This window comes from Mus caroli, unplaced genomic scaffold (genome assembly GCF_978045245.1).
Source record: "Mus caroli unplaced genomic scaffold, Mus_caroli_1 scaffold_3, whole genome shotgun sequence".
Lineage (NCBI taxonomy): Eukaryota > Metazoa > Chordata > Mammalia > Rodentia > Muridae > Mus > Mus caroli.
Window position 1 is genome coordinate 132,342,001 of NW_028227258.1, and position 13,423 is coordinate 132,355,423.

General features: G+C 40.0%; 1 long non-coding RNA gene across 1 annotated transcript; it reads right to left on the reverse strand.

Annotated features, from left to right (window-relative positions):
- Positions 1-3,455: 3,455 nt before the first annotated feature.
- On the reverse strand, positions 3,456-6,136 carry LOC147005665 (uncharacterized). The gene is made up of 2 exons (XR_015046641.1): positions 5,876-6,136; positions 3,456-3,578 (listed from the first exon to the last, which is right to left on the reverse strand). It is a non-coding gene; the product is annotated as an uncharacterized LOC147005665 (long non-coding RNA).
- Positions 6,137-13,423: the final 7,287 nt, after the last annotated feature.

The window sequence follows — 13,423 nt, forward strand, 5'->3', positions numbered from 1 at the left end:
GGCCCTGTGTTCCATCCAATAGATGACTGTGAGCATCCACTTCTGTATTTTCCAGGCAATGGCATGGCCTCACTCGAGACAGCTATATCAGGGTCCTTTCAGCAAGATCTTGCTGGCATATACAATAGTGTCTGGGTTTGGTGGCTGGTTATGGGACGGATCTCCGGGTGGGGTAGTCTTACCTACAGACTTTTGCCCCTTGGTAGGACCTATGTTCATCCAAATGTTCTGATAACATTTAATGATAGGAATATTTCCTACCCTGGATCTTACTCAGTTTAAACTGGTGTCTTGCCTTTCCTGGGAAGCATTGCTAGGAAATAATTGTAGCCACCTTTAGAACGTTATCTAATTAAATTCATGCAGCTAAGGAGAGATGTGGAGCAGGCTTCACAAATCCTTTCACATGCACACAGTTCACCGTTTCTCATCAATAACACATGTTCCGATGCATTGGCCCACAAATGTGTCTGATTATTGGCCCATCAATTTCACTCATACTAAATAAAGTAGTTTAACTTTATTATTTACATGATTCTCAAAGTATGCAGACCATTGACCGCACAAATAAACATGTGCCTTTGGATCTGAATAAAGCCTGGTGTTTATGAACAGGGATCTTTGTGTTTTTAACAATATCTGGCACGTTGAAGGAAAATGCTTTGCTAAAACATGGAGCCATGGTAATTGTGTGCTTTGTGATCTGTGCTGGGCAGGAGCCACAACTTCTACTCTTCAGGCAGACAAGAGCACAAAAATCTGTTATTGAAGTTTGACATTTTCTTTATATGATTAGGTCAGTTGGTAAATCTCCACCTCATAGTTCTTAGAAGCCCAGCTTTCCTGTTACAAAGCAATGTGGTTCTGATTACAGTATTACTGAAATCCAGGCATAATACCTGTGCTCTATAATCACATATACTTCTCTTTTCTCGTGTGCACAAACAGTGTAACCCGCCTCTTCTTTACCTGCACTGCATGGGGAGAGCCACAGTCCTGTGAGTTGAGGTGAAGAAAGCAACCATTACCTCAAGTATGGTGTTCTTAAGTTGGGGCAAGTCAGGGCATTTAGAATTGAAGAAAGTGTTTTTTCTAATGCAGGGCTGTGACTCATCTGCTTCAGACTTTAAATTTGTCACCTGCAAGTTTACTTTGAAAGACAATATGATGCACACAACAGAAGTCAACACACCACAGGAAATCTCCATCCTGCCTAGTACCATAGGATAACTGTGATCCCTAAGCCATCCTTCCTCAGCAGACTCAGGAAACAGCTTCCTGTCTCTTCTCTCAGCCCAGCAGGCATTCCCTCTGATTAGTGATCATCAAATGCTTTCCCTTATACCCTGATCAGCTCCTATCTGTGATGTCAGAAGCCAGACACATTTGGCTGCACCATTTTGACTGCCATCATTCCTGGTTTGTACAGCCTTCTATGTAGAATGGGAGTCCAGTTTGGAACCTTCTGAGCTGAATGCTACATCTTTCTGAAATAGTTGCTCTTGCCACATCACATGAGTTACTTCTTACTCTGCTTTCAAGTCCTACCTGGTCCTTTATGTCATCTCCTAAGAAAACCCTTCTCAGATCACTGTATTTAAAGAAATCCTTTAGCATTTTCTACCACCTCATTTCATTTTTGTTCTTCACAGTGTTCATGATTCCAGGCCTTGCCTGGTTCCTTCAGTAGCTTATTTTTATATAGTGTTTTGTATTTCTATGCAAGGTTATGTGTCTCCCATGAAAAGAACTTTGCGAGCCATCACTTTCGCTGCATAGCCACCCAGCAGGCAGATTAGACAGCAACCATTGAGTTCATCTACATTACTTTTAGTGGCCAGAAAAAGTCTATGAATGTTTCCAGAGTCTCCATCAATGATACCTAACTCAGGGTTTGGTCATCTTCAATTACTAATTTCCATAAGTGACTTCATTACTGCTGGAGCCCTGAATTTATTTATTGTATCATGTATCCCAGAAGGAGAACTTACACACGTTAGATGTCTAATCAATTCTGAAAAAGATAGCCACTTGATATTTTATTTTCAATATACTGCAAGTCACATACTTCCATAGTTAGCAACTGCATTAAATAAAAAGGCCAGGTTTCTTAACATGTAGAAGAGAAGAGTTAGTTATGAAACTGCCCTTGCTTCAGCGTCAGCAAGCTGGGTTTCTGTACTGCTTGAATATGAGTGATCAGACAAAGAAACAGGAACAATCCTGTTTATTTTCCCAGAAGCCTCTTCCATAGCTGCTCCCAGAGACTGGCTTTAAGGACATGTTTATAAACGTCCTTTGCAAGGCAGAGTTGGTGTTAGGTGACTAGTGTACAGGACTTCACATTTCTCTCATCCCACGATACCCTTTCCTCCTCCTCTTTCCATCTTTCCCTTCCTGCTTATTGGCTCTTTGTGTGTGCTTGTCCCTTTTGGTTTCGTTTAGGCCGTCCTTTTCTCTCCTTCGCCTCTCTCCCCTTCTCCCTTTATTTGTCTTCTTCCATCCCTCTTTCCCTGCCTTCCTCTGTGCCCTTCTTCTCTCATTTCTTCTAATTAACTTATTCATTGGAGAGTTCGTATATTTGTGTAATAACTCTGGTTCCACTCATCCCCAGCCTCTCATTCTCCTCCCACTCTTTTCTTCCCATTAAGTCTCCATCCTGGGTTCACTCTCTTCAATTTGCTTCTTGACGAAGTGTGTTTGACTATAGCTGCAAGTATAGGCACTGCTGTGTCATTCCCTAGTCAGTACATCACTAAAGACGACGACTTCCTCTCTTCCCCCAGTCTTCTGCTTCCAATAGCTCCCCTGGGTGTGTGTATATGTCTGTATACATGGATATATATGTTGTGCACAGGTACACATAGAGACAACAGGGCAAACCCCAGTATCTTTTCTCAGGAAGGTATCAGAAACACTTTTAGGAAAGTAGGGTCTCTTACCTGACTGGAGCCTGACTAGGAGAAGAGATTGGATGCCTCTTAATCTCCAATGATCCATCTACCCATCTCTTCTTCCCTAAGGTGGGATAGAGGTTATACTTAAACTGTCTTTGGTTTTTCTTCTGGGGTAGGTTCTGGAGCTCAAACTCAGGTTCTCATGCTTGCAAACTAAGATCGTTACCCACTGAGCCCTTTCTAGCCCTTCCTTTAGGAGTTTCTGGGAGGTCAAATTTATCTCTAGTTTTTCATCATATTGTGTGAAAGTATGAAGATGTATGAGGGACAGAAGCAGTGAATTGCAGGAAAGCAGAAAAGAAGAAATGGGCAGAGAGCATGGTGAGAATCAGGAGGGCCTCAGAAATTCCAAAGAGCTTTCTACCAAAGTAAACAATGGCCATTGCAGGGAGCAATGCTGTGTATCAGCTAGAAGGGGTTTTGAAGGTGGCAAGTGCACTTGCCTGAGCTGACAATGCTGCCACTCTCTGCCCTGTCTTCACAATGAGAGCATTTGAATGCCATGGCTACCAAATAAGATTTAATTGACAGCTAAAAAGCACATTTTCAGTTACAATGGGTAGAACAGTGATGTTTGTTTCCTTGCTTGGTCTCACGTCTTCCATGACACTGTTTCTTTCTCTGGAGAAAGATAAAATTCATTGGAAAAGAGGGTAACTAAAAAAGCTAGTGAGAACATGAATTCTCATCCATAGACTAGAATCCAGGGAATGCAGAAACACATGCAAGAACTTCAGCTTTTTCACTTCATCTGTGGAAGTCCAGGAGAAGCCTGGGAACTGGCGTTTGGTCCAGCCTGCCTTGTACACACTACCATAGTCTGCTTCTCATTCTTCTAAATTATAACCAGGAAGAAAGTCATAGATATTTTTTTCCTGCCTAGGAGGGTTCCCTAATAGAAGGAAATGGACCACCACATATGATTAATTGGGGAAAAGTGTCTCTTCCAAGGAAACATGAAATTCCTCTAGGAACTAGAGCGCTCACACATGGGATTCTTTCCAGCTTCACGTAAGTCATGATAGACAACGGGTTGTACTTACTATGATTACACTAACATAAATTAGAGGTAATAATATGTATTTTGCAGTGATGGTTTAAATCTGATATATTAGTGGCTTCATAGAAAATATGTGATAATTCATGATTTTAAAATATAGAAGTAATTCAAATGGTCAAAAATAATAATTGCTCATGGGTTATGTTGAGAAGCATATTATTTTCCAAATATGAAACAATTATACCTTCTCTAAATTCTGACTTATCATTAAGGAAGCTATTCTCAGCAAGACAGAGGTCACATTAAATAAAGTTCCTTTTGAAATGTAGTTCATTATAGTAGTTACAGGTTCAATATATGACTGAAAATCAATGAGCAGACAGTCAGTTAAAACATCTAGAAAAAATTGAAATTGCTTAAATGCCAGATTGCTGGCTTGTCCATAAATAGAATACTAAAGAAGAGCTTATTTCTTTTGAAAAGCAAAAATTTTTATACTTAAAATATGATAATCTGTTTGAACTGATTTACAAAATAACCTAAATGTGTAAGTTGACTGAATACCATCTATAACTACTTTGGAAAAATTTCAATACATAGTTTTCTTTCTTACTATTTAGAATCTGTAAATTACATATGCTGACTTTAATTAATAGATTTTTATTCTCTGTCACTTGGTAACTGGAGATCATATTTTAAGCACTTTTTTAGATTTATCAAACTAGCTTTTAAGATTCTCTGAGAATTTCCTAGAGCATAGAAATAGATTTTGTGTGTGTGTGTGTGTGTGTGTGTTTATTGAATTTGAAAGTTACACACTAATTGTTTTAAAACCAAAGCATTTGGGGAAACGAAACGGTGGAAGAAAACAGAAACAAATCATTTTTAAGACTCATCCCCAGGGGGAATTGCTACTTTGAAAATAATATACAGATATTTTCCTATGTAGCCAAGCACAGCTTCTTCCTGTGTTGAATCACTTATGGCGTTTAATACTCACTATGAATTAAAATCCCTCCTGTGTTTCCAGGGCCAGCACGTGTATGTGTATTTTATTGTCAGTGTATTTTGTCAAAGTCTTGCTGCACCCCTATACCTTTATTTTCACAAATTTTTCTTCTTTGAAACAGAATTTTCCTTTTTTTCCAGTTTTCTTCTACTATTCTCCCCCTATACCTTTATTTTCACAAATTTGTTTTCTTTGAAACACAATTTTCCTTTTTTTCCAGTTCTCTTCTACTATTGAAGCCTCTACATTGCGTTCCTCGGGTTGTTTTCACAGTGTTAATTCCCAGCGAGGAATTGTCTCCGTTAAAGCAAGTACACACTTTAAAGCTTGTTGCTCTACCTTACTTTCTAGCTGCTTCCACATCTGCCCCACAGGCTGTGTCATCTTTCTGTTAGTACAAAGCATCAGGATCGTGCTGTTTTCAGCACAAAGTCTGCTAATACAAAACTCACCACTTTGACATTCTGCCATTTACTAAGCACAAACAATTTTCACATGTATATTGACTGTGATTCTAATTTTGTGAGCTTGGAGTAATTTTATTTTACTGGTTGTTAAACTTTTTCTTGAACAGATTTATAGTAATGTCTCATATACTAATTCTGTTCCTAGCCATTTATGAATTCATTTTTTAAATTTGCTTTTAAAATTCATGGTATTCAACATATTAAGTCATACATGGCAAAGTTAGTGTGAGCAAAGAGGGTAGAGAATATAGAGAGTTAGGGAAGAGGTTTAAGAACTATCACGATATCCTCCAAACACCACTTTATATGATAGTTAAACTATAAGAGAGAAAGGTAGAATTAGAACTGTAAAACATTCCTGGTTGCAAACATTTGAAAATACTGATCATGCTCTAAAGGATGCCCAGGCCTGCCCTGTGGGACTCTGTCTTGTACCACATACCTTTGTGTCTTGTATATTCCACAGGGACAGGGCAGAAACTTCTCAAGACACCCCTGAGCTCTAGGCGAGAATATTTTTCCATTTCACACATGAATATGGGTTTCCTGAAGGTCTAATTCCAGGTTCTTTCCTGGCAATTTGTTGATGGTGTCTGCATTGACCTTCTTGACTACATAGCTTTTAAGGGGGAGAATGGACTCCCGGACTGCCTCTCCAAGTCCATGAACATGAAGTCCACCGGACTTTCAAACTTTCCTAATAGCAAAGGGCCCACATCAGTGTGACTCTGAGTCACTGAGTGAGCTTTAATTTCTTACTGCTCTCTTGTGGCCATTCAAATGAACTGTCCAAAGACCTAAAAATCTTGTAATATTAATAGAAAAAATATTTTCCAGACAGTCATCATTTTGTAATAGAAAAAAATTATTGTCTTGACGTTTGAACATCAAAGCCAGAAAACAATTTCTGTTCTTCTTTAGGTATTGTGATGTAGTCCCAAAATTCAAAAGTAAAGGCTGGAACATTCTCTCTCTCTCTCTCTCTCCCTCTCCCTTTCTTTCTAATTTCTCCTCTCTTTTATAAAGTCAACCACACAGTTATTTCTCTATGAAGTCATCAAAAGAGTGAAGATTGAAATATTTCTGGCCATTCTGAAGATAAAATAATGCAGTTCCCAGCTTGTTCCCTTGCTGTGGTTTTGGGAGTATCTGTAGTCTGTGTTTAGTCATCGTAATTTGAAACAGTCATTTCTTTAAGGAAGAAAGCCTTCACATGCAGACTCTATACTTGAATGCAAATACTGCACAGTTAATAAAAGTCGCCCTGTCATGGTTGTGTCTTGTGATGTTATTTGTGAGTAGAGTGGACTCAGGCACTGCAGTCTGAGGAATTCTAAGGGGAGAGAATGTGCCGAAATGCTCTTCCCTGCAGTTACACCAGGCAAGTAAGGCAGAGCCTAACAACTCGATAATTCATTTGACTTAATTTCTGTGGCCATGTCTAGTCAAGAATACTGTGGTTTAATCACAATTATGAGCAACTGTGTTGGAATTAGCTTGTGCACATCATATAGATAACTCTTCTACGGGATGAGGCTCATGCTGTTCCTGGCATCATTCTATAGCCACAAAGATGGTTTCAGAGGATTGCCCCGGGGAAGGGGTGTGAATCCCCAAAGGCTATAATATCAATATGCGAAATCCTGACCACTCAGTTGCAGGACTGTCTCCTGAAGATACTGGCTCACAGAAGTTGTAGTTTATTATAAGACAAACAAAACCTAAGCATGCCATAAAGAAATATAAAAACAGGAACATGTTAAACATCACAAACAAGAATGATATAAGGACATATCTGGCCATGAAGATCAAAGGATGGTTTCCTGAGAATGTGATGCAAGAGTCTAGAAGCCACAAAGAACAGAAACGATGGGGTTATTAGGAGGACCAGCATGCACACAGGCTCTGCACTGAGAAGAGTGGACAGTTTTCATAAGATAAAACAATGGCCAATACCTTCAGTAAGAAAGCAGCAGAGAGAACAAAGTAACTTAAAATTGAGGTACAAACATCTTATGAGCTCAGCCAGAGTTAGTTCATCTTGACTATAAGAGAGAAAAGAAGGCACCGGCATTCTCTAAGTATAAGACCTTCTCATGTTTGAAAAGGTTCTCCCAGGTACATAGACAATGGAATTAAAGAGGTCAGAGGGCTGAGAAGCAAGTCAGTTGAAATTTCCAATAGTTCGCATGGCAGGTAACAGACATTTACAAGGTCTGAGGAATATGGGTAAAAACAGAGACAGGATGTTGATGGCTCAGGGCTTGAACATCGGTACTAACATCACAGAAGGTTATTATCAGCATTCTAGCTTCAATGGTGGGTGTGCTTCCTCAGCAAGGATGGAGAGGTGACCAGTTGGGAGGGGAAAGTTGAGTTTAACAGGTACATGACTCGTCAAAGTGGACATATAATGAAGGAAATTGTACATGATGACCAAGATTTCAAAGGAAGGACCTGTGAAGGAGAGATAGGAATGGAGTTGATATTTTAAGTACAGGAGGAACCACAAATATTAATGAAAAGATTTGACTAAAGGGGAAAATAATTAGTAGTATGCTAGATAACTAGGACACAAACTAATAACCTCTCTAACAATTGTAGATCTAACATGATAGATATTTCCTCATGTCTTTGCTTCTATTAACTCATCCAATAGTCCTGATTATTCTATGATGGAGATACTACTGTTATCCCTTCTTTCTGAGAATATTTGCATGTGTGTGTGGATATCCAGGTATGGGAGGATGTGTATACAATGTGTGTGTGCATATGGAAGCTGGAGATTGTGTCAGGAGTCTTCTTCAAGCACCCTCTCTCATATGTGTTCAGGCAGGGTTCCTAAGTTAACTCCAGGGCTTGATGACACAGCTAGTCTAGCTATATAGCTTGCTTATGGAACTTCCCACCGCTGGAAGTACAGACAGGTCAGTATATCCACTGGCACTGATATGTGTTTTGGGAATGTAAACTCATTCATCAGGCCTGCTGCTTACAGCACAAGTACTTTAATTGCTGTGCCATCTCCTGTCTCCCACTACTATCATCCTTATTTTATGGATGAAGCAAGATGTTGCACCTTGCTTGGGGTCTCAGATGTAGTGATCCAGAAGAGTGAGCTTTCCATTGCTGTTGCAGATACCTGAGATAAGGAACTTAAGGAGAGAAACTGTTTGTTTTGGCTCATATGTAGGGAGGCTTTAGCCCATGATCAATGAGGTCTATTGCTCTTGGGCCTATAGTTAGGCAGGTGTGCCTGAGGAGGCAAAGTTGCTTACCTCGTGGCTGTTATACTGAAAGTGAGGGAGAGAGGAAGAGACCAGGATCATGAGATCCCTTCTGATGGCATGCCCCAAGATTTAAAACAACCCACGAGACTCCACCTGCTAATATTGGCTCTCTGGAATCATGGCTTTGACATGCGAGTCTTAGAGGATACTCAGGCTCCAAACCATAGCATCTCATAACCCAATTCCACTTCCATGCTTTGTTTAACCACTATATTGTTCTGCTTCCTGAGAACTCAAAGACAAAGAGAACTTTTTTTAAAAAAAGGTTTATTCAAGTAGTGTTTTTGGAACTTCTAGCAGGTACAGGGTACAGCTTAGTCATAGAGTGCTTTCCTGAGACACTTGTAAAACAAATAAATGTTTTCTTAGTTGTTCAACAGTTTCATACAATGTACTTTAATTGTATTCACCCCAGCACCACTTCTCCCTAGATCCACTCTCCTCCCTACTCCATTCAACTTGGTGGTTTTATTTCTTTAAGACTAATTTGTGATGCACAAATGTTTTTTGGATTTGTGGTCATACGCTAGAGTGTGGTTGACAGACTAGGGGCTATACTCTCAGAGAGAACTCTGTCTGCCTCTGCCAGCAGCTAACAACTGCCAATAGCTCCATGGCTGGGGATGGGATTGTGTGCTCCCAGTGAGATTTGTTCTGTCTTGGACTTGCATAGATCTGTGTGTGCTGTAGCAACCACCATGAGTTGGTATGTAAAAGTGCCCTGCTAGGTCCAGAAAACAATGTTTTCTTGTAGCCATCTATAGCCTCAGGCTGTTAACACTCTCAGTAACCCCTCTTCTGCAATGGTCCCTGAGCCTTCAGGAGAGGGGAACACATCTTTAAATTCAGTGACACAAAGGTCAATGATGAACTGGATGGAATGGCAGGGTCATTGCCATCCTGCAGTTAAAAAAAAAAAAAGAGTCAAAGGGTGGACATTGTTTTTGAATATAGCAAAGCACACATGCTCTGAAAACCATTGCCTGAATCAGGCCTACATACACTACCAGGGGAACTCCTGTGACCTAAGAAGAACTGAAAGCTCTAAAGTAATCAATCCAGAAATATATGCAAAGGGCTCAGAAATGCACCAGGCCCAAGATTCTGGTTTAGAATGAGATAAAAGTATAAAACATTAAATTTTGAAGTGAAAAACTATTTTCCTTAATATCAATCCTATTTCTAAAACATAATCTGCCTGCCTTGCTGTCTCCCTCCCTCCCTCCCTCCCTCCCTCCCTCCCTCCCTCCCTCCCTCCCTCCCTCCCTCCTTCCCTCCCTCCCTTTCTTCCTTCCTTTCATTCTCTCTCCTCCCCTCCCTCCCTTCCTTCCTTCCTTTCATTCTTTCTCTGTTTTTTGAGGCAGATTCTCATGTGGGTCAGTCTGTCCTTGAACTTGTTAGATGGATTAGGATGATCTTGAACTTCTAATACTTCTTCTTCTACCATCCAAGAGTTGGAATTGCAGGCATATACCATCATGCCTAGTTTTATACAATAGTAAGAACAAGCCTAGGGCACTGTGTAATCAGGCAATCTATACATTGACAACATTCTCAAACCTATTATAGATAGGGCAAAGAATTATAGTGAATCTGGAGAAAGGCCTTTGGCTATAAAAGGGGGAAAAACTATTAGTGTCTTTAGTAAGATTAAGAATAAAATATATTATTAGCCATGCAATTTTATACAAATACTAGGTATTAATATAACAGTATGGTATTGAAAAGCCGAAGAGTGTGTAAGATGATGAAGGACACTGAGCATGGTGGCACCTGACTGTATAACCAGTCAAGGAAGGCTGGTCATGAGTTCGAGGCTGGACTGAGTTGCAAGCTAGATCGAGGGGGAGGGGGAGGGGGAGGGGAAGGGGTGGGGGGGAGGGGGAGGGGAGAGGGAGGGGGAGGGGAAGGGGAGAGGGAGAGGGAGAGGGAGAGGGAGAGGGAGAGGGAGAGGGAGAGGGAGAGGGAGAGGGAGAGGGAGAGGGAGAGGGAGAGGGAGAGGGAGAGGGAGAGGGAGAGGGAGAAGAGAAGAGGAGAAGAGAATGAATGTTGATATGTTGATTCAGTAGACCAGAAGATACATATGCATATGTTCATTATAGGTACTTGAAGGTAGATTAACTGGTATCTGTTTGGAAAGGGCCAGAAGCAGTAGGATGTAATCACAGTGGTCAGCCAAGGGGCTTCCTAGCCTTTTCCCAAACAATACATTGATTAATGTAAAAGGGATTGTCAATCTATTGGTACTGATAGTTCAAACCTTACATAAACATTTGCTGATTGATTTATTGAACCAAGCACACCATGAACACTAAACCAAAACATTACCACAAGCAATCTTGTGAGATTTTAGAGGAAACCCACTAGCACTACAGCAGGCAGACGCTTTCTGAGCAGTCATACTGCATAAAGATTTGCCCAACAGTGTCAAGTAAAGGGAGTGCTCATTAAACCTTCAGGGTGATTAGCAAGATGGCTGTCAGGGAAAGTTCACTGGGGAGTAACTAATCTGTAATGTTATGGTTTCACATACATTGTGAGAGAGAATTCCTGGAAGACATGAGACATCCCTGTGGTGCTGATGTAGACTAGACATTCTTCCTTCAGAAGAATAACAGAACAAGGCAAAACTTTTCAAACTTTCATGAACAGTGGGATTTGTGGGTCTTTCAGATATTACATTATATTGTTGAAACATTTCTTTGGATGTAAAAACAACGTATTAAGATAGCTTGTAGGTCAATTGCCTTTGTAAACACATATTACAAAGGTAAAAAGAATAATAATGCAGTGAGTGAGGCAAAAAAGAGAAAACGAACGTTTGTGTTTGAGTCTACAACCAGACCCTGTTCATGTGAAACCAGCAGCCAGAGTTTTCTCCATCAGATCCCTAGAAGAATCTGTCATTAATTTGCACATTTTTACATCTATGAGGCTCAGCAGATAGCGCCAGCATTCTTCCTGATGTGTGAAAATGCACAACCAGAGGGTTGACTGCAAGGATCATGGTCAGATATGTGTTTTCTATGCAGTTAATGTAGACAGCCTCTATTATGATGTTTGAATCATTTTGTTTTGTGTGTGTCCATATGTTGTCAGTATCAGCTCTAGGTTACATCACTTCATTTCTTATTTTAAAATATTGTCGTGGTTTGAATAGGCATGACCCACATACACTTATGTGTTTCAAGGCCTGACCCATAGCGAGTGGTAGTATTAGGAGGTTATGGCCTTACTGGAGTAGTTGTGGCTCTGTTGCAGAAAGTGTGTCCTTGTAGAGGTAGAGTTGGGTCTTATATATGTTTAAGCTACACCCATTGGGGCTCACTGTTCCCTTCTGCTACCTTCAGGTCAAGACGTAGAACTCTCAGCACCACGCTTCCTGCCGTGATGATAATGTGATAATGGACTAAGTCTCTGAACCTGGAAGCCGGACTGAATTAAATGCTTTCCTTTATAAGCCTTGCTGGGTCATGGTGTCTTTTTATAGCAATGGAAAACCTAACTAAGACAAACATATTTAACATTTTAGTACATTTCTCAACACAGGATCTTGCTATGTTTCTCAGATTGGTCTTTGAACACATGACCTTAAGTGATGGTTCTTCTGCAGCCTCCCATATACATATATATATATATATATATATATATATATATATATATATATATATCTGTTGCTATAGGCATAGGCTCCCATGTTCAGCTTCATCTCAGTGTGAATGGTGCTATTACACAGAAGGCATTGGGTCTACTGTAGGAGAAATAAGAAATGAGAAGTAGTGACCAGTGACATTGTTCGAATGGATCACTATTATGGGAACACTACTTCTTATGGCATATAACCCCTTCCCTCAAGACAGGTTTGAAGTAGGATAAAGAATAGGACCAGTTGATAGATTAATGTGTTTGTGGTCACCATTCTCACATAACTCCTACCACAAGGGCCTGCATGAGGGAAACTGCAGGCCAGAGCTCTTATGTTCACTTTATGTAAGAGAGGACTATGGCAACAGAGAGCTCAGGGGTGACATGGCTTGATTAAACATTTAGATACTTGTCTAATTTCATTTATTTGTGATACCAAGTAGATTTGTATAACTATCTTGGTTATCAAAACTAAGGAATAATATTCATAGATGAAGGAATGTTTATAAGTTTACTTGAGATAATTATAGTCCAAAGATATATTGAAAGCCATCAAACATCATAGTCCTGAAGATTTGAGAGTGTTCAAGAAGCCAGCAGAAGGAAACCGCCATAACATCTCATACATACATGAGTGAAGATGGGTGAAAGAACTGCACCAAGAGTAGGATACTATAACTTATACTATTGTTATAATAAACTATAGGATAGGAGCTATTTGGAGAGATATAGTGTATGTGGATCATAGTATATGAAGTAACAACAAATGTATAAGAGGTTGCAAAGAAAAGGGGAAAGTATTTTGTTAGTGGGAATGTAAGTTAACATAGAATATGGAAATCAGTATGTGGGGAAGGCTTCACAAAAGTAATCTACCATATGACCCAAGTGTACACATCACAGAAACCTGCACATGGATGCTTATTGCAACACTGTTCTTAATCGCTTAATTCATATTGCCAGCTTAGATGTCCATCAGTGGAGGAGTGGAGAAAGAAAACATAATATGTGCCTACTGTGGAACTCTACGTAGCTAGTAAGATGAACCAAATGAT